The 21,823-nt window shown below is 42.5% G+C and overlaps 1 protein-coding gene and 1 long non-coding RNA gene across 4 annotated transcripts in view; one reads left to right on the forward strand and one right to left on the reverse strand.

Annotated features, from left to right (window-relative positions):
• LOC124257220 (neurogenic locus notch homolog protein 1-like) overlaps positions 1 to 21,823 on the forward strand; it is a 204,799-nt gene that overhangs the window by 55,708 nt on the left and 127,268 nt on the right. The window lies entirely within an intron of this gene.
• On the reverse strand, positions 2,638 to 20,556 carry LOC124257230. The gene is made up of 3 exons (XR_006893213.1): positions 20,547 to 20,556; positions 11,431 to 11,436; positions 2,638 to 2,747 (listed from the first exon to the last, which is right to left on the reverse strand). It is a non-coding gene; the product is annotated as an uncharacterized LOC124257230 (long non-coding RNA).

Genomic DNA, 21,823 nt, shown 5'->3' on the forward strand with positions numbered 1-21,823 from the left:
CATTTGAGATGTCTGGACAAGGGAATGATGTTATGAGCATGTCACGTCGACAGGATACGATGACACAATACAGATAGACCAAACCTCGCGACGTTCGACAAACATGCATATGTCGCTTGGGACCAACTCAAAATAACAGAGGGCGAGACAAAGTACAGCAAAACATGTAGAACACAATATGCACTACCATTAAAGCCATAATATCCATCCTTATACAAATCTTTACTCTTTCATACACAGCAGTTATCCTTAGATATTAGACTGGGTGAAAATTTCAAATTTGCTGCCTGATTATATATCTTACAAAGTATCTGTTCCCATTCAGTAATTATGATCGATGCATTCACATTTCGTTGATGTTGTGTGGATTTTTTCGTTGTTGTTTTTTGTTGTTGTTTTTTGTGTGTTTTGTTGTTGTTTGACGCTGCACTCAGCAATATTCCAGCTATATGGCGGCGGTTTCTAAATAATCGAGACCTGACCAGACATTCCAGTGATCAATAGCATGAGCATCGATCAACACAGTTGGGATACCATGACATGAGTCAACCGAGTCAGCAAGCCTGTACACCCGATCCCGTTAGTTGCCTCCCACGACAAGCATGGGTTGCTGAAGACCAACTCTAACCCTGATCTTCACGGGTTTCATAATTCGTTCCGTAGAAACATTTTCACCATATACACCATTTGTTGGACATTTAGAAACCGACAGTATCGGTAGGCTAGTATCTTAGCAACACATCTTCAGCTATCGCTAACTTTCTGACTGTAAGTCAATCAAAGTTTGTTGTCACCGTCACCTCGTGGTCTGAACATCTGAATGTTTGAACGTCGAACATCGGGATATAATCACACATTAAACTGACCCCTGGTGATACAGCTGAAATCCTCATCAAAGCTGTTCTAACAAAATTTACTCTCTCAATTCAGCTGTCAAGAATCATTGCAGTGTGCAATGTATACACCTGTCAGAGCTCTTTTCAACCACCATAGTCAGAGGACGCGGTCAGCAGCACTTTTACTGACGCTTCAGTTCATTAGGCATACACATTTCAGTTTAGCCCACCACGTGTTTATTTGAAATATATCTGCTGGTACATTAGTTATATCTAGAATATGATCAATTAACTGTTACTCCCTTTTAAGGGGCTTTTAAGGATTTGATATCATCATCGTAATTTTACGACACTTCAATCAGTCTAACCGTTGCCTTACGACTCTCCCTGTGTATCACGTCAAATACACTTGCACGTCTTGGACAAATCTTACATTTATAGTTGGATGTTCTTTTGGACTTAGATGATAAATATACAAGACATGTGATACATCGATCGTTCGCTCTGTCCCTTTAACTATGGAAGTGTTCACTGTGAAGATCAATATATGCCCGTCCTATGTTCTATTAAGTAGAGGGCGGTTGGGTAGCCTTGTGGTTCGCTTGTCACGATAAAGAACCAGGCTCGATTCCCCATTTGGGCACAATTTGTGATGCCCATTTCTGGTGTCCCCTACCGTGATATTGCTGGAATGTTGCGCAAAACCAAAGTCATTCACTCCCACACTATTAAGTAGAACACGTGTAACAAGATAGATTATCCTGCTTACCCGTAAAACAATATGTCTCAATTAGTGTCCATGCATGTAGAACAATATCTTCCAACCTTACTGATAGGTTGAGAAACTGTATGCAGATATGTTTTGGTTTTTGAAAGTTTGTCGTTTCGTTTGCTATTAACTGGACTTCCATCAGTTCTGGAACGCTCAGTATATCACCCCAGGTCAAAATAGGGTTTCAATAGTTTCCGGTAGTATGAGGAAAGGGATTTAATGGGTTGATGGAGTGTCATTGTACCCCGTTCATTAATCATTGATCATTGCAACTTCATTAATCATAATTGTTGTTAAAAGGTCACGTGCACACGTAAAACACAACTCTGCAGATTCTGATACCTCTCGGTATGGACTTATAGTAACAAATCCATAATGAAAATTCAACTTATAAAGTTGAAAAATAACGCCATGAAAAAACCCCGCGAAATCGGAGTTCAAACGATTCACTAAATTCATCCCAGCTGGGGCGAAAAACAACAAATGGTAAATAATCTGCTCGTTACATAAAAGAAGCCTGGTAAAGATCTAGATCTACTCAGGTATGTCAACCAGTGATGCGTTCGACATTTTAAGGCGGAAAACCTTCGCTGGCGGTGAAAACTCGGAGTAGGCTTTGATGTGTGCATTTTTCTAATTGTTGTGTTGATGTTTCACAGGCGCGAGCTTTTTATGTTATGACAGTATATTACCGATTTAACTGTTCATATACTTTCATTTGACTATTTCACCAGACGTTGTTCCTACCGTGTCACTTTCTCAGTTCGATACTGAAAAGCAATTTAATTATTTAGCATTGTCAGAATGTCTAACTGTGATATAGATATGTCGTAGTCACAGACAAAACTCAATGTCTGTTTTATTAACACCTATGTGTCTGCCTGCTTGTCTGCCATTGGCAATATGCAATACACAACTTCGATCACTGACCACACGTAATTTGAACTTAACACCTATCAGGCTATACACCATAAACAAAACGCATTGCTTTATGGTCTATGTTACATTATGTAATTGCACTCAGAGTTCTGTCTCTGTTACATTATGTGTCATATTGTGTAATGACACAGATGTGATACCTGTACACATTGACATGTTATGATGTCTGTTGATTGCAAAATGGTATACACAAAAAATTACTCAAAACCCAATATTTCTATACACACACAAAGAGCCCTGAGTGTATCGGCAAATGAGCCAGCCAATGAAAGGCTTCGTTACACTTGTGTGCACACCCACCCGCTCTGACTGGGTTCGGTATCCCGGGTGCTTCGTTTCGAGGGAAGTAAACCCAAGTACAAAATATTTCACTTTTGATTTGCGATTGTACGCTTATAATTTTGTTTATTTGTTTTTTCATAATCAGCAAATATATTTTACCTTACCTTCATGTGAAATACTTTAATTTCATTGGTCAATGACGCTTTAACAAGTTTCCTGGTCACCTCTTCCAGGAGAGTGACAACTGGAAAAATATTACCCGCTGCCAAGGTAACCGCCAAACTCTTCACCGAGAAGCTGTATCGCTAACAATCGTATGACGTCATAATATGACGCATGCAGTGTCCGTAGTTCTAAAACCATTCGATTAGCTGTTTTTGAGTTCACTATGTACAGATTTATTTTACCGACTTTCACTGCTTTATCTAAACTATTTGATACATTGAATCGTTTGCACACTCAGCTTAAACATAATTATCCATTTTTAGAGCGTTGTTAACCTTGTCAGAATATGTTTCACTGATTTTAAAAATCCAGTCGAGGGGCAAAAGCCATTTTGTATACATGTCATAATAGTCGGTAGCGATCTTTAAAGTAAAATAAAGTGATAGTTTGTACATTTAACATGGATACGTTGTAGGCTTCTCCCTAGGGTAATACGGTCTGATGTACGCCTCTTTGTAGCAGTGTCATCCCTCGGGTGCATGAACATAAGAACACATGAGTTGTCTCCCTTTACTCGTTGACCATTCTGCACATGCACCTGACATCTCACAATTATGGTAGGTTTGTACCCTCACCTTATCAGCAATACAAAATTAATGTAACAGATACTTTCAAAACAAACCCACGAAAATATGAAATGTATTTTCATTCTTTGTTTATCACGCCAATCTCATGAATATTGTATCCAAATGATACCGGTCAGTCAGTTTAAATCAGTGATCGACATCATAAGCATCGACCAGCTCCATTGGGATTTAATGTTATATCTGTGTGTCTCTCATTGGCCAAATTTTCAAGAATGACAAAACCTGGTGCCTCACGTGGACAAAGTGAAGTAATCCTGTATCACACGAGGCGCTCGTATAATACTCGTATAATGCTCATACTCTGAACGGGACAGATACAACCCTCGTGACAATTTTAAGATACTATGAATTAAGTAGGTCTTAACTGACAGTCCCAAAAGTCAAATTGGTGGTTACAATTTATCACCTTTGGCGTCGCCTATTCCGCCTGGTCATAAATATCCTGTCGGAGCATTACGATAGCCTAGTGCTAAAGGGATTCATAGAAGGCAGAGGTTCAATTCACTACATGGGTACAATGCGAGAAATAAATTTTAGGTGTTCCCCGCCGTGTTATTGCTGGAATATTGGTAAAAGCTCTGTAAACCCCAACGCCATATAATATTACATACCTGTGTAAAATAAGAACAAAACGTTTAACCCAGTGCTTTTAGGCAGCAATGATGCCACGCTTGTCGTCGAAAAATCTGGTGCTCCTGGGCTCCTTGGATATATAGCTTTCAGTGACGTTAAATCAGTACAGAGCACCACTTGCCATCGACAACACACGTGAAGATTAAGGTTAGAATTAGTCTTCAGCAACCTATGCTTGTCGTAAGAGGCGACTAACGGGATCGGTGGCAAAGCTCGCTCATTTGGTTGACACATGTCATCGTATCCCATTTGCGTAGAACGATGTTCATGCTGTGTGTGATTGTTTGGACTCCGTATGTCCGTGCGTTCGTCCCTGCAAATTCGTCTTTTCCGGAACAGAACGTAAAAAAACGTTCAGTGTTTCTTCACTAAATTTGGCACATGGATAGGGGTTGTTGTGAACTGGTGTCTTTTGGTAGTTTGCGATTTCTGACTAAAATATGTTTTGCGTTTCCATGGCAACAACTTTGGCTTCGACTGAAATTAGTGATAGTGCTCTTTTCCGGAGCAGAACTTTCAAACCATTCAATGTTTTTTTCATTAAACTTGGCTTACAGATAGGTCTGGTTGTGAACTGGTGCCTTTTAGTAGTTTTGGATTTCTGAATACATATTATTTCGTTGCCATGGCAATAACTTTGACTTTGATTGAAATTGGTTGTAAACTTTATAACCTGTCAATACTCTGGAGAAAAGTTCATTTAGGACATATGGGGATATCGCATCCTAATTAAACTCACTGATCAAAAAATTCTTTACAACACCTAGAGTTCAGTAAAAACATAGCAATTGTCATGAAAATGAAAATGAAATGTCAAAACATAGCAATTGTCATGAAAATGAAAACAAAATTCAAAATGTCCAAAGAGACTATACCATCATCGTTGTACTCATAAAATTGCAAGAATGAAACAATCAGAACAATCATATCCTTCAGATTAGTTTCTGGTGATGCGGCAACTTTATGGGGTGATTTTGGTAACATGTGAAAAGGTAGGAATTTCTCGTTATTTAAGTGCTATTAATGTTTATCAAAACATTCTATATTTACTTGTTACTTGATTGTACTTTCCTTGTACGATCATGAGAGACACGCTATAGATAAAGTTCAGAATGGCAATGTTTCATGACGATAATAATACGTTGATAATATATCCATGAAGTCTAAATATACACAACGACCTGCTAATTTGCAATGAAAGTGAAAGGGATTACTCATGTGCCTCTGTTTGTACCACTTTAAAAACTTCTACAAGCAGGAAATATGTGTTGACAAAGAGTAGTATATATAATGATAGTCCGAGATCAAGTCCAACAAAAGCCTCTGCAAAGCCTTATTTCACGTATAAAGCTTTTGTCAGGCCCTTAGATCTCGCCACCATTGTATCTACTACTTTTGAACCCCCAGTTAACTTCCCGACCCCACGGGGCACTATTGTGCTGCTATGACGTATTGACAGGAGGTAACATTGTGCCGTACGGTATGATCAATAATTCCTGTCTAACGAACCCTCTCCCTGGCCCATCTCTCAAGTAGTACAAGTTCGGCTCGTCGGCTTTGATGTCCACTTTATCTATATTGTAAGTTTTGACTGACCATATCGGATCGGTGGCTCGCTTACGACTATCACCCTCGTGTTCCTCCGGCTGGTAGAGGTACCTCACGGGGGCCCTATCGGGTATCTGTTTCTCTTTCCAACGCAATGGTGCAGCCGACTTAGCCACAATTGATTTTAGTTTGATAGCGCCGGCTGGTTTCGCCATGCGACGGGTGGTTTCGTGGTTTATGGCCGACACCACCTGAGGTAACCGCGCTACCCATTCAGTCGATCGTTTCCCCGGGTTAGTCATCTCTCTCGCATACTGATGCCCGAATAAGCGCTCGGCCAAAGTCCTATTGAATCTCTCAACTATGGCTTGGCTGCGATGGGCTCCGGCCGTGCCACGCCTGACCTTGGTATCGTGTTTGTCTAGCAGGTGTGACACGACACCCATGAACTCCCGCCCGGGGTCAACTTGCAGCTCTGTGGGCCACGTCAGTGGACTGCGCTTGTATATGTGTTCGAATCCGCGGGCTACCTGGACCGAGTCTTTCACGGTTTAGGGTTCGGCTTCCTTGTAGCAACTGGCCACGTCCACGACGGTTAGGGCATACTTGTACCTCTTGTCGTGGGGTAGGAATAGGAGGTCGGCCTGGTGAATGCTATTGGCTATGTTAATACCGAACTTCCTTCTAGGCACGTAGCGTGGTGCCGGTAAATAGATCTGCCACAGGGCTTGTTTTTCATGCCACGCTTTGGCCTCACCTGGGGGTACTCGCGCCATTTTAGCCAGCTTATGTACGGCGCTAGCTCCTTTCCAGTACCCACGTGGGCTGTAGTAAATAGCCTCAAACTTTCTCTGGTTCCGTGACATTGTATATATATACACCTATGTTCTTTGTTCAATTTTCTCATGCCCGTACGCGTAAGTGTTGATCCCATCAATAGCTATCCAACGCTTAGTGTCCATCGGCGACAGGGACGTCTTGTTTATAGTCAGTCCGTATATCCTATGCCCATCACTTCTAAGCGTGTTCATTTTATGTCTAAAGGTACGGGTCTTGAACAGGGCTTCATTGAATCTGGCGTGTTTGATGTGTTGTTTCACCACGTACTTCTTAACACCCTACGCCTTCCGGATCTCACCATTGTCGGCCTTCAGGTTGGAGTACATCTTGGGTCTCAAGCCTATGTACTCGGCTATGGGCGTGCCAGCACACTCGTCCTTCATCTTACCTAGGACCTTTTTATTTACCGTGCTGTGTATGGCATGGTCCTTGGGGTAGTCGCTGGTGTCATACAAATCGAGACGTTTTTTAATGTCCTCGTACACGTCCTCGGTTCGAATCTCCATCAGCAGGGAATCCGTGTCAGTGTACAGCACTTCACACATGTCGCCATACTGTTTCTTCAGTTCGTTGTAGTAAAAGTCGTACATCAGGTGTTTGGATAAATCGAGGATGCTCATCCCGACATAAACAGGCCGGTTGAATTTTATGTGGCTTTTCTTCATGTGTGTAGGGCAACCAGATCGTCGGTGAATATCTTGCTCGGTTGAATGCCGGGCTGGCTATCAGTCTCCTGAGCTTGTCTTTCCTCATTCGACCCAACCAGCTTCACGGTCACGTGTTTCCTCAGGTTCTCCATAGTCTTACACCGAGAACACCGAGTTGTAGAGGTTTTTCATGAGCTTGTAGAGGTTTTCTCAAAGTCACCAGGGGGTGGCCATATTTTCGCAAGGTCCGTGTTCATTCTGATGTAAGTTGGGCACTATTCCATCCAGGGGCTCTGGTTGAACACGAGCACCCTATGTATTTGGGTCAGCCTCATACCCAATGACAGGTACAGCTGTAGGTTGGCGATAGTGAACGTCGATATGAATATGATTGGTTGGTCGGGTCTTATTCATTAAGTTCATTCTTACAGCCCAGAAATTTATTCCATACGTTAATCGCGTGCGGTAATCAACAATCATCCAAGGATATTGTGGTGTAAGTCGGTCAGTTGTTGCTGCCTAAAATTCTCTGATGGGGGTCCTCAAATTACAGGTCATGATGTCACCCGGTCCATACGTTAATCGCGTGCGAGTAATCGTCTTGGGCCCAGCCATCCATGTACTCGTAGGCGGTGAACTTGCCCCAGCCATCCATGTACTCATCAGCAGGGGTCGACTCATCAGCGGCGTCGAGGTCTGTATCGGTCGGTGATGGGGAAGGTATCATTGGCCTTGACCAGACTGTCGAGTGACGACAGGAGGAACTGAACCGAGTCAATGAACCTCAGGCCATTCAAGCTGAAGGAGATGTATCTCTCCATGTTGTTGGGGATGTTCGTCAGGTTGCCGTCGACTTTCGCGATGGCCTGCATGATCAATTGAGAGTCGTACCCTCTCAAGTTGTGGAAGACCACGGGGATGTTTATTGTCTTGGGGGTGATTCAAAGCTGTGAGCGGCGCCTCTATACTTACCGGTGACGTGGCAGTGATCTCTCACCGAATCACCGTTCAGTGGGCTATCACACACGTGGCAGTGAGTGCTGCAGACGTGAGCTAGCCGATCGGCTTGAGTCATACGCATGGGAGCGACTGTGTATAGTGCATTCCTAATACTTTTTTCTCTTCCTCCTGCAAACACTTTAGAAACTTTTCAGCAGCGTCGGGACCCCTGTACACCACGGGAGCTTTCGTTTCCCCATCACATTGGACGACCACGTATCCAAACCAACAGGCCTCGTGCTCCTGTGTTTTTTGTGTGTTGGGGGTACCCCCAGCCTCAATGGGTTTGACCAAGGCTTCAAAGTCGGCGTAGATGACATAAGGCACGGACATTTGGTTCTTGTGGTTGTTGAATGTTAGGATATTGTCGCCTTCCTTAGGCATGTCGACTCGTATGGCCGTCCGCCCCACACCTTCGTAATCCCCCCCGGTGTGATTCCAGCAGGTCGGGTCGGCTGAAACCATGCAGGCATCGTATGCAAAAGTGTTTTTTCCCAACGTGTTTCGACTGGTCGTGCAACAGCCTGCTAAGGTGTTTTATCCACGTGTAGTGATACTTATCACCTCGCTCGGTCATGAATATATTGATCACGCGCTGGGGTTTCCCCTACATTGGACTGACCCTGTGCACTATTGTTGTGTTACCTTCGTGCCCTAAGATGTTTATGGCTATATTATTCTGTTTTTCTACTTTAGTGATCTGGGATATGGGGGTGGGCTCATCTATACCATCCCAGTTGAGCCCATCATCTTGGGGATAGCTGGAAGGCCTGTTCGAATTAGTGTCAGCTGGAAACAAGGCTGACCTGATAGCTAACCTCAGGCAATCGTCTCCTCTATTCTTGACGTTGACCATGGCCTGTTTTGCCTCTAGGGGGCAAGGTACGACCCACCTCTGAACGGCACCTCTGTTAGCTATGTCTAGATTGACATTATCGATTTTATCCACGACCCACCCGGACCCCATGTGTGTGTAGCGTTCTAGGTATTCTCGTATCTGCTGAAAACTGATATCGATTGACGCGTCTATAGTCTCGGTATGAGACACGACTTCTTGTTTACCTCGGAAGTAAGGCTGAACGTACTCAGTGACCCCAGCGCCCTGCTGTTTATCGAGCGACATTTTCACTGTGATTTGAAACTTTATACTTCCCAAATCGTTGAGTTCCTGATTGACTTTATCAGGGATTAGAGGCTTGATATCGGCGATGTCTATGTTCCTATCAACATGCATGCGGCAGCCTGTCAAATAGTTACCTACAGCGCGCTCAGTGCGCATGAACTCTAGGTCAATAGCTTTATTCTGCCGTAATAGTTCTACAAGCTGTGGTTTCCTCATACGGGAATAACCTACTAACCCAAATCGCGTGCCTCTACTTTCAGTTGTTTTACAGTGTGGGAATTTGCTACGGGGTCGTGTAATAATAATGCGACTAACCCGGCTCTCCCCAGGCGGGAATAACCCGTCAACCCTAGCTGTTTTGCTTGGAGTTTTAGTTGTTTTACCGTGGGCGGGGCTTGTATGTTAAGTAATCTCAACAATGCTGGTTTGGTCATTCGAGAATAACCAATTACACCACGGTGCCTGTCGATCTGCTTGAGCTCACGAGTAGTAGACATTGTTACACCAAAGCGTATACAATCTCTAATTGGGCCATCGGCAAGGGAGGTAACTCTTCCAACCTTGATAAAAAATAGTGAGCCGCCCATAAAATCCTTTAATAAATATCTAGATAGACCTTATCGATTATACCCTCGACCCACCCGGAACATGTGCAGCATAGTAGCGTGTTTTGTATTATTTGCAACGAGTCGTCAACAAGTATATCTATCTCCCCATGCACATCTATTCGTCCACCATCAAAGTAATTCCAAGTGTGCTCAGCAGCCCACGGTACATCAAACCCTACTTTCACCATGATTGTAAATGAGCACCCCTTATATAGTTCGCTGACAATCATGGGTTTGAGGGCACTGATATCTATACTTCCCCCCGCATCCATCTGCCAGCTTCTCAGGCAACGACTTTCCCTAGGCTCAACTTCCACGAACATCATTATACCTATGTGTACACAGTCTCTAATTGGGTCACTGGAGGCAACTCCTCCAGCCCCACCTCCATGCTAAGGAGGCGCATACATTCGTTTATGTAGGCCTTTTTCTTCTCGTAGATAAGATGGTGCCTGACTACGTTTGCCCCGTGGTCTGTACATAAACGATAGTGGCATCTCACTCCAATACCGCACACTGAACACGTGTAGTTCACAAAACATTTTCTATGAAAACAGCAATACCCCTCCATCCTGCATTTCCTACCACAGGTCTCAGGCTTCCCCCCTCAGTATGTACTGGCATCGGTACGGGGCAGGTCTCATCTTTGGTATACTTACATGAGTACTCAGTCTAATTGTTTTGCAACCAGCGCAGTCGCTGCTAGACCCAGCGCGATAAAGATCAATTCCCGGTCCTTTTGTCCCAGGGATGGTGTGTAGTACTGAGTGAGTGTGGGCTTATGGAGTGGTTCTAGCTGTTTACTGGTTAGTAGGTAGTATTCTCTCGCTGCGTCGTCGACATCATGGAATGTTTTAACGGCATGGTTCTCACGCCTGAGTTGTTCGTTAATGTAATCGATCCTCTGTACACGTTTTTTCGCATACTCAGATTGTGCTGCTTGTAATCGTTCCACGGCTATGTCGTGGCGCTTTCGTTCAGCCTCTATCTAGTTTCGAGAAGAGGAAATTACTCCCGGAAAATGCCAGGGCGTTTACTAACGCCCCACCAACCATCATGACGATCGTAGCCATCCTATATATAGTTATATTTACTTCAAAATATTTTCCGGTAGGATCCCTTGTTTTACTAGGATGTCCTTGGTGGCCATCGCCATACGAGGTTCATTATGAGCATACCCATATCCTGAAGGTTGAAATCTATCTTGATAGTCGGTTGTTTAAGCACCATTTTGGTCAACCGAGCATACCCTTTTTTACCAGCAGCTACTCTCTTAGGGTTCTTCTGTCTGGTGACTGTAGGGGTCACCTCCAGTTGGGGTGGGGTTTCCTCTGAAGGGGTCACCTCCAGTTGGGGTTCCCCCAACGTTGGGGTCTCCTCCATGTGGGGACTCATTTCTTGGGCAGCATCCATCTTGTATACTATTATTATTATTTTTCCCCTCCTTAAATTGGCAATGCTTTGCTGTGATAATCGCCGCCGTCATCGAGGCTAAACACATACCGTATTTGTGGTACAGCACGCAGCTGATAGAGCTCAAGGCATGTGCAATAAAAGGGTCTTTCTCGAGGTCCTCCCACAGGTAAAGTCGGCGTTCCTGGGGAATGGGAAGGAAGTACGACGCAATACCAGTGTATATCTGGGTCATAGCTGATCCTATAGTCTTTGTCATCTCGGCCCCGAGTCTAGCCTCGTATCTAGCGTACAGCTTATCGATTTCTTCGGCTGAAATTTTGTGAATTTTATCGGGAGTGTAGTCCCCAAAGTAATGTTTGGCTTTGCCACCAACAGCCAACACTACCAGTCTCTCTCTCGCCTATCATCGTCCCATCGCTTATCATTGTCCACCTCCAACAGTTGTTCTAGCAATTCATCACACTCCATCTTATAATGTAATAAGTAAGTTTTAGCTTTAATAATATAATACCCGATGCAGGCTAAACACAGCGAAATGAAGGTTAAGTTGCACACGGCTAGCACTTCAAAAACAACCATAACTAAACTGAGGGGCAAAAGAAACGTCCCCGATCATTTTTGTATCATAAAATGATACAAACACGTGCAATTCAATGTTGAAATGTTTGATATAATTTTTGAACATATTATGCAGACTGTCATTACAGAACAATTGAAACAATTTGCTGTAAGTAGAGTTTTTGTGACGTTTTTCACAGGAGGTTCAAATGTCCGGTTTTCGATCATGACAACACATGCACATCAGTACTGACAGAGTGTCTTTGAGTGTCCAACTCCTCAGTAGCGAGTGTGTCCACCTGTTGCAGCGATACATGCTGCCACACGACGTCGTGCAGAGTGCACAAGACGTCTGATCACGTGATGTGGGATGCGACGCCATTCTTCCTGTAGAGCTTGAGCCAAAGCGTTTCCTGTCTGTGTGGGATGTTGACGTTGCTTAACCTGACGGCCGAGATGATCCCATAGGTGCTCAGTAGGTGATAAATCGGGGGGATCTTGCTGGCCAAGGAATGACGTTTACGTTGTTGTTGTTCAGGAAGTTCCGGGTAACAACAGCAGTGGGGAGTAGCGTTATCCTGCTGAAACAACACGCCTCGATTCTGCTGGAGGAAGGGTAACACGACAGGTCGTAAAACAACATCAATGTATCGACGGGCATTCAGGTTTCCCTCTATCACCAACAAGTCAGTCTTCCTCTCGCCACAAAATCCCCCCCACACCATCACACTACCGCCGCCAAACGTCTCAACTTCCTGAACGCAACAACGTGCTGTGCGTTCGTTCCGACGTCTGTAGACTCGTACCCGACCATCAGCTTTGTTCAACTGGAAGCGCCTCGTCACTGAAGAGTACCCGGCGCCAGTTCCGCGGCTGCCACTGCCGAACTCTACGTGCCTAAGCCAACCGACGACGTCGATGTTCACGCGTTAACGTCACGCCCCGGAATGGTCTGTAGGCTCTGATACCGAATCGGCGGAGTCGTCTGGATATGGTCCTTCTGCTGACTGGATGGGTAAGGCTGGTTGTTGCTGATGACGTCACAGTCAGGAATCTGTTGCGCAAGTGAAGCACCCGTAAATGGCGGTCTTCCTGAGGGGTGGTTACGGGTGGTCTCCTGTCCTAGGCCTGTCTGCAGTCCGACCTGTTGTTCTGAAGCGTGTCATCAGTCTGGTGATGGTTTTCTTGCTGCAACCCATGATTCTTGCAACGTGACTGTGAGAAGCACCCAGCTGCAACATCCCAATAGCTCGTTCTCTCTGTTCTGCCGTGAGTCGAGGCATGTTCTTTGTGTCCAACGTATTGAAGTGATGAATTCAGAACAGTCGAGCATAATTTTTATACTGTACTTTCATACGGGTATGTTTCCACAGAAGCATGCAAAAAACGTGAATAAAAGCAATTTTCATGCTTACAAAAAACTCCACGTGGATTTCCTTTCTGTGAGACGTGGGGATGCGTTCGGGAGATGTGTTCCTAAATAAATTTCCGTTATAACGAAAACAGAAGAAATGTTTTTTACAATTTTACTTTGGGGACGTTTCTTTTGCCCCTCAGTTTATAACTATAACTGATAAGTGCTAAACGCTAAGCATTTGCTAAGCTTCGCTAAGCTTTGCTAAGCATTTGCTGAGCATTTGCTAAGCTTTGCTAAGCATTGCTAAGCTAAAACACGGGTTGGTCGGTCTTGAGCACGAGCTTAGCATGTTTAGTTTCAGCGAGCTGTTTCTTTACCCGTTCCCGTTCTAGTTTGCTCATCACATCGTTCTCTCTCAAACACTCCTCGAACGAATCCCTATCCTTGCAGTTGAATAAGGCCACCCATCGCGTCTGCTCCCTGAGATCTTTCAACACCGAGTTGAACTTCTGCGTTAGTACCCAGACGCTGTGCTTTGCGTGCCGGCCGGAGAAGGCCAGGTACGAAAGCATGTGTCTCTCTTTTGTTATCTCACGATTAGCGCTGCAGTCGTCCAGTATGAACAGCGTTGACTCCCCCTTGAATTTGTTGTGATAAGCCTTCAACCAGTCCTGCAGACGTGTTCCCGGGTCGACTTTGTGTACGTCCGGGTCCGTCATCACCCAAGGTCTTTCTGTGGACGTTCTATGCAGAGTAGGGCACATGATAACGATGTTATCCAACACATCCCGGTAGTACCCCTCAAACATATCCAGCACGAAAACGGTCTTCCCACAGCCCGTCTGCCCACACACTATGGTGAAGTGCGGGTCGTGGGGCAAAACAATGCCGCCAGCAGGCAATGGCCTGCTGCCAGGCAAATCAGTAGATGACTTGCACGAATCTCCCATTGTCTATATTAAGTTGCGCGTCTATAATAACGTACAGATATAATTTCAACTTGCCCGTGGGTTGAGCCTTCTTGGTAATCTGGATTGTAATCCCCTCGCTGCCGTTTTCGATGCGGCGACCGCTGCCGTGCAATTTATCGTCATCCGTGGATCGCATGTCCAACCACAACACGTACTTGGTGGTCAGGTATTCACCGATCTGCACAGAGGATAGGTCTAGGTCTTTGGTTATGTATGGGCGTATGGATAACTCTCTGGAGGTCTTAACTTGACATAATACTGATTTCACAGACGATCTTCAATATCATTCAATACTCAATCTCAAACCATAATACTGAAAATGGTGATGAGCATTATGTTGTGGACACAACGCATTGACAAACAGAATATGAACTTCACATTTTAAAAAAGATTTTGCTTCAAGACAGTCGTGAATGCGACACAATAAAGTACGGCACAAGAGTGTTTGAGTGTATATATATACTTTGTGCCTGATGTTCCAGATCGTCACACCCTTGCACAGCACCAAAAACCGGATAGTAAACCATTGAAATATACGTAAATACAGTAGGAAATACATGCCATGACCGGGTTTACGTATGTTTTCAGATATTTCCTAACTTCGGGCATATATTTCATATGAATCTATACCTTTGAAACATATGCTCATCGTACATTTTCGTATGCACAAGCACCTCGTTCATGTATGCCCTGACCGGATTGTCGGGGATTTCCAAATATGAATTGCAAAACAGATACCCCGGTAAATACATGATCATACAGTATTTCCAATGTATTCCTTTGAATTTCAGTGGGTGCTGAAATTTCCGATTTCGTTCTAAGTTTACTCGGGTTGGAAACATGTCAATTTACTTAGTAAATTTTCAAATTTGCAAATGTTTACACACCTTAGATATTTATGTATCATACCGGATTTCAGGGGTATGTATATGAACGGTTCATACACCATCATGTTACCTGTATTCAAGCAAGAAGATCAAATGTTTCCATCATGTGAATTACTTGGCTCATGTAATTTCACTTTCACACATTTTAGTACGTTTGAAATCAACGTTCACATGACCTCAATATTCTTATCACCAAAGAGCCTGACAAAGAAAGCGGTATTACGCAAGTTAACACGCCTTATTAAGCTGCACTCGCTCTTGCTACCAGTATCAGTTACGCCTTGTCTGTGGTGTTGGCAAATCTTGTGAGGTGCATGTTTCGAGGGATTGAAAGGTTCAGTGGTGAACAAAGGGCGATGCGTTGCCCCTTTGTCCTAGCAAGTGTCCCTAGCTGCCCCAAAAGAATAGCACTTTGTCTCTCTTGGAGCACAGTCAAATATGCTACACGAACCAACTCGTAATTTCTTAAGTCTGTTCAGCTCGCCCATCACTACTGTACAATAATTATGGCAGTACATAATTGGAATATTATTGCACTTGCTGTAATAAACGCCATACATAAACTTTAAAGTTTGTTTCACTAACGCAAAAGTATACAATAAGAAACAATGCCATATCAAATTATATATTCTGTGAGACATGAAATGAAAAATTGTTTTCATCGAGTAGCGATTATGACCGGATAGCACAGGCGGGTGCGTTCTCTGAGTATATCATAGACATGTTGGATCTCCGTGCCTTTTGGGAAATTCGTCTATATTGTCCTGTTTAAATTGACGATCCATAACTCAGATTGCGAGTAAATATCGCGTAATTAATTGTGATGTCGCATTGCTGTAAATTTCCCTGTCGAAGAAGTCATTCTCACAAGATGTATATTCCCTTGTTTGGAGAAGATCTATGGCTATTACGCCCCAGTGTTGCTAAACATCTTACAGGCCTTTAGTCTGACACAGACGCGGAGTGAGTGAGTTGAGTTTTACGCCGCACTCAGCAATATTCCAGCTATATGGCGGCGGTCTGTAAATAATCGAGTCTGGACCAGACAATCCAGTGATCAACATCATGAGCATCGATCTGCGCAATTGGGAACCGATGACATATGTCAACCAAGTCAGTGAGCCTGACCACCCGATCCCGTTAGTCGCCTTTTACGACAAGCATCGTCGCCTTTATAGCAAGCATGGGTTGCTGAAGGGCTATTCCTACCCCGGACCTTCACGGGTCCACAGACGCGGACATCGCATGTTCAGGTTCTGATCTGACAGGGGCTTAAAATATCATTCCGACATGAATACAATATCTCAGTGTTTTCCTAAGTAAGTGGAGATCTTTCTACAACATTGGAAATAACTCTATCGTTGTCCTTCTGATATTCCCCCGAACGAAAGCTCTACCCATTTAGGGTACAATGTGTAAGTTACAGAATTGTAGGGAATAGTCTTAAGACTTTTCTACTTTGACCAAGATTCTTCGAACTTGTAACAGTCGTTTGAGAAGATCAAAAGAGGAAAGGGTAGTGCGCGATGTATATGACGGACGTATATGGAGAACGTTCGAAGAACTTTATAAATACAATAATAGAAATACCGGTTATGTTTAAAACGCACCTTCAATCTGATAGCCAGAGGGATTATTGTGAAAGATCGCAGTATGTATCTTCATAAACGGGCCAAGACAAAAGTACATGTCATTCATCTCCACATTATATCCCTTTTATAGACACGGGACATCGTTGTTACAGGTAGGGCAAACACTTTATTCTAAAGTATCTGCCGGTTTCACTCTACATACATGTGTTCAGATTATCGAGAAAACTAGCGACGCAAGTTCTCCTCCATCACACCAGAGACCACATAATCTATCATATGGCCTTTGACCACACATATAATTGTATAGATACCCAGTGTTTATTGATAGCGATGAAGCAACTTATCAAAATTTACAGCCGACAGTATCATCTGCATTACTCTCTTACATAAGGTGAAATATCACAGGGTTGTCATGGTAACGATAATTTGGCATACTATTTATTGTGTTGTTCTTTAATCTGTGATTAGAATTTAAATCAGTTTTGACGTGAGCATGTTAAGAAAAGAGAAGCTGTAAAACGAAATGTATTGTGATCGAACCTATAGGCCTTTGTAAAAGCGAGTTTCAAGTCAGCTACATAAAAACCTGTTTTCATGATGTATCTGCTAATCCTTGGCACGATTCCGACCATATCGTGGGCATGTGTTTGTGAATCATAATCAAATAGTGATGTTACAAGCAGTCCATGCCGCGTCAACAACACTTACAAACAGGGACGTAGCTACCATTATAAAAACAGCTCGAGCATTCACATGATCTTTGCTAAAAATAATTTACAGTAAATTACAGTAAACAGGTTATTCTTCATATCATAGCTTTCAGTGATGATTGTTTTTCCATCGACATGTATGAGGATGTTTTGTTACAGTCATGATTATATGTGAATCATCACTGAAATGCAGTTGTTTATTTATCATTTGTTTATCAATTATTTTAGAAAAAACACCAAATACTCGATGTAAGGTATTGTATCAATGCAGCTGACATGTATAAAATATGTCCAAACATATTTGTATATGAGGAAATCACACTTGAATTTCCATGGTGGTAAGACTTCCGTCCGTCAAACGATAACTCTTCAGGTCTCACAAAACATGAAAGTTGGACAAGCCCTCAATACCACCTAAATATAAGGCTTTGCAGCTCATATTGCTTGCACGAAAGACATGGCTAGCTACGTGCCTGGCAAACGCACGAGAATTGCAATACGGGCCTCTAACCACTGATTCTCCTTGACCTGGAGACACATGCGATTGAGCGTGTGTTGGGACGTCGTCTGTCATACAGACCCTGAAGCAAATATATCCAAGCCCACGCAAGTCTACAAAATGTGGCAAGTCTAGATTTTCACAGCTTCAGGAGAAAGTCTCAGGGCTCCTTTTCCTTATATAATATTCTTTTTTTACTATCAACTTTTTTTCTGTAAAATATGTTCATATCAGAGACTAGTTGTTAATCTAGTTCTGACGGGTAGAAGACAAAAGACAAAATGGATACTAGTGCTGTTACATTTTTAATTATATATAAACATTCGTCCTTGTCTCGGGATAAATGTATACTTTCACCAAATGTACATTCGGAGGATATCGAAATCTAGGTTAAGCTAGTTGAATCATATTTACAATTAATAGACCCAAACAATGGTGTGTTGTCCACATTTTTTGGTTTTCCATAGTCACAGAACGATATTTTCTCCCTTCCGTCTCTAGGAAAACTCACTGCAGGGTTCGGGTTATGGAGAGCCATACCGAACACCCACAGCTGGCGGGACCAACATCTCCAGTAACATTTACATCTGCCAACGCTTAATTCGCAAGTGGTGAGGCAATAAGCTAATGAGGCTAAGGGTCCGGTACCATGTTTGTGAAATATCTGTGATGCCTTATATGAAGTCTATCATCTAAGCAAGTCTAGCTATGTATGGCGTTAAGTCACTGCTTTAAGAAAGGCTCCTTTAGAATTTTATCTGGTCCATATTAGTATTTCCATCATATCGGAAAATACATAGACTAACGCTTAGTGTCTGAATATATATAATTTTGATAGTAACAAACAAGCCCATTTAAATTGAGCCCCAGGGAGACACGAGATTCAGTCTGGCTAGTCATGGCTGCAGTTAGCTTTAGATATGTTTACTTTGTAACCCGACCCCCAAAGTGAGTTAGGGTTCTTGCAGATGTTAACAGACCCTGGACCTGAGGAGATCTAGACTTGCTTCATTTAAGGCTTTAGCATTGCACAGAGGGCTTGGCAGTAGGGGAAATAATGTTGTTCAGGGACTGTGAGACAGACTAAACAGTAAGGAAAATAATGTGGTTCAGGGACTGTGAGACAGACTATAAAATGCATGGCAACCTACACTTCATTGTGCCTATCACTTTAAAACACAAGGGTTATTTTTGGGTTAACTGACAGGCTTTCGGTGTCAAATTATTTGGAACTCCAGCCAAAGGTGATGTTATGCTGTCTGGAAATATGGCCTTTGTAATGCCATAATGATAAGTGATTGTTGTACATATGATGTTTTGAAGGATAATATCAGCGTACTAACACTTTGCACGTGTCCCCCCCCACAACATAATAACACACACACACACACCCACACACACACACCCACTCTTTCCATACCCGTAAAAGTTAACTTTCCAATATATGCCTGTAAGAAAATACTGTAAAGTAATGGGATTGCTGAATTTAGCCACCGGAGGTAGTGACCACAGCACTCTGGTTATACTGCATTGGGAGAGGACAGAGCTTGGCAAGATACCAATAAATATGCTTGTCATTTAAACCTTTATCTGATATTTGTGGAATGTGATTTTATAATTGAAGATGCTTCCTGCACCTGTAGCCCCAATATAGACGTTTTAGTCCAAATTACTTCGTCTCTTTTTTTTTCAATTGATATTAAGATCTTTGCCTTTTATCAAAATAATATATTTTCAGTCTTAATGTGCCTTTGTCGGGAATCAAACACCGGTTTTTAACCCGACAAGCGAACGCTTTAGGCACGAGCGTACCCCATCATTCCTTGATACTGTTGGTACATTTATTATACATTTAAGATTGAACCCAGTTTTGTCACCATATATCCTTCAGCTTTTATGTTAGTGACATGATCTGCACACTGATAATTTAAAAAGTGGAATATAAATAATGATTGTTTGCGATCTTTATCCAATTTAGTTTTCCACTGATCTAGTAATTTTCATTTTCTGTTTCCACGAAATTCTGTACGAAGGTACTTTTAACAGTTTCACCCAATAACAGTAAAGCATACAGATAATACGTTTCGGTACTTTGATAGATTAATAAGTACATATTATATTCCATGATATTGAGATACCAAAATGATTAACATGATTATATAATGTATAACAAATTAGACAGCAAAAAGCAAAGCAAAAAAAGAAAACGCATGAGCAACATAATGCTGTCAGGTAGTAAGCATTCAACAATTATCGAAACTGCTTAGTTATGAGCTAATTGCAATCACTACTATTTCCTATAGTCTGCCCAACAGATGGAAACAAAATAGGTCTAATATGAAAATTATGAGCTAATTGCAATCACTATAATTTTCTTTAGTCTACCCAAGAGGTGGAAACAAAATATGTCTACAGTATATTCCGTCGGGTAACTGAAATTTGAGAAAACGTCCGTATGGAATAATACCTGTATTCCGAATCAAAAAGAGGTCACACCAAGTATGTGCATGTTCACACATTTACAAAAGTTATTTACACCGGGAATCATTAATACATTGTAATCATCTTTTATGAAAGTATAGATAATGAAATTTGTTCAGTTATGATCAGTCGGATAACTCATACAAGTGAGCACTAAAATTAGGGACCTACCGGTTCATGTCTGTGTGAACACATTCGTCTAGATCTGTGTTTTATTGTAATTAGCAGTGTCTCCTAGTATAGCATATATAAGAAGTGGGTACCTAAGGTCAGTTATTTAAACTGTTATGTAATTTCCATTACAAAAAGTATAAATGATATTACCTATTGGTCAGAAAGACTTATCAGTACCCCCAACACCGACCACCGCCACCACTCCCACCCTAGGCCTACCCCCATGCCACACCCTTCCCTCGCACAACATACACACACACCCTAACATACATATCGCTCTGGCCCATAGACCCGATATTTGAACCTTTTAAACAGACACCATGTGTATGTCAAGAAAGACACGTACGTTATAAGTGGTGCTCAGTCATGGGTATCACTTCACCATGTGTTACTAATTATCTCAGTACATTATGGCGTGGTTGAACGCGCTAACGAACCCCATGTGACAGTTACATTACAGCACCATTGAAATACATGTTAAAGTAGTGCTAATCTTGTAACACTATACTTACTCATTTCCAACCATTTACGCATGTACAAAATATATGACAAACCTAACCCTGGTCATACGAGATTTCAAGGGTATTGAAATGCATGTCCTACAATCACAGCATTTACATATGTTACACATGTTAGGAAACACATGGAAACAATGGCCAGATTTACACACCTGTGAAATACATGTAAATGCAGAGTCGAATGTTCGTTTATTTTAACACCCTTTAAACGTGTGTAAATCTGACGGCCAGATGATACGTAGATTTCAAACGTTGTTCATATGGCCGCCGGATGAAACGAGTATTTCCTGACGTTAGTAAATTTGGGTAATACAGTCATTTTGTGTGGTGTTGGCGATATTATTCCACAATCTTGAGTTCAGAAAATAATCGTTTCTTCATGTTATTCTAGGATGACTATTTGTGTTTTGTTTTGTTTTGTTTGTTATTTTTTTCTTTTTGGTTGCTTTTTTTAAATTTATTTTTTGTTATGTTTTGTTTTTGTTTTTGTTCTTTGTTTCGCTTTGTTTTGTTTGTGTTTTTTTGGGGGTGGGGTGGGGTGGGGTGGGTGGGAGTTGGGTGGTGGTCAAAGCTAGAAATGAACTAAGAAAGGGCATATTGGTGGTATTGGCGGTATTGATG

The sequence above is a fragment of the Haliotis rubra genome, unplaced genomic scaffold, assembly GCF_003918875.1.
Source record: "Haliotis rubra isolate DU_JTF1 unplaced genomic scaffold, ASM391887v1 Scf652, whole genome shotgun sequence".
In the NCBI taxonomy this organism is placed as follows: Eukaryota; Metazoa; Mollusca; class Gastropoda; order Lepetellida; family Haliotidae; genus Haliotis; species Haliotis rubra.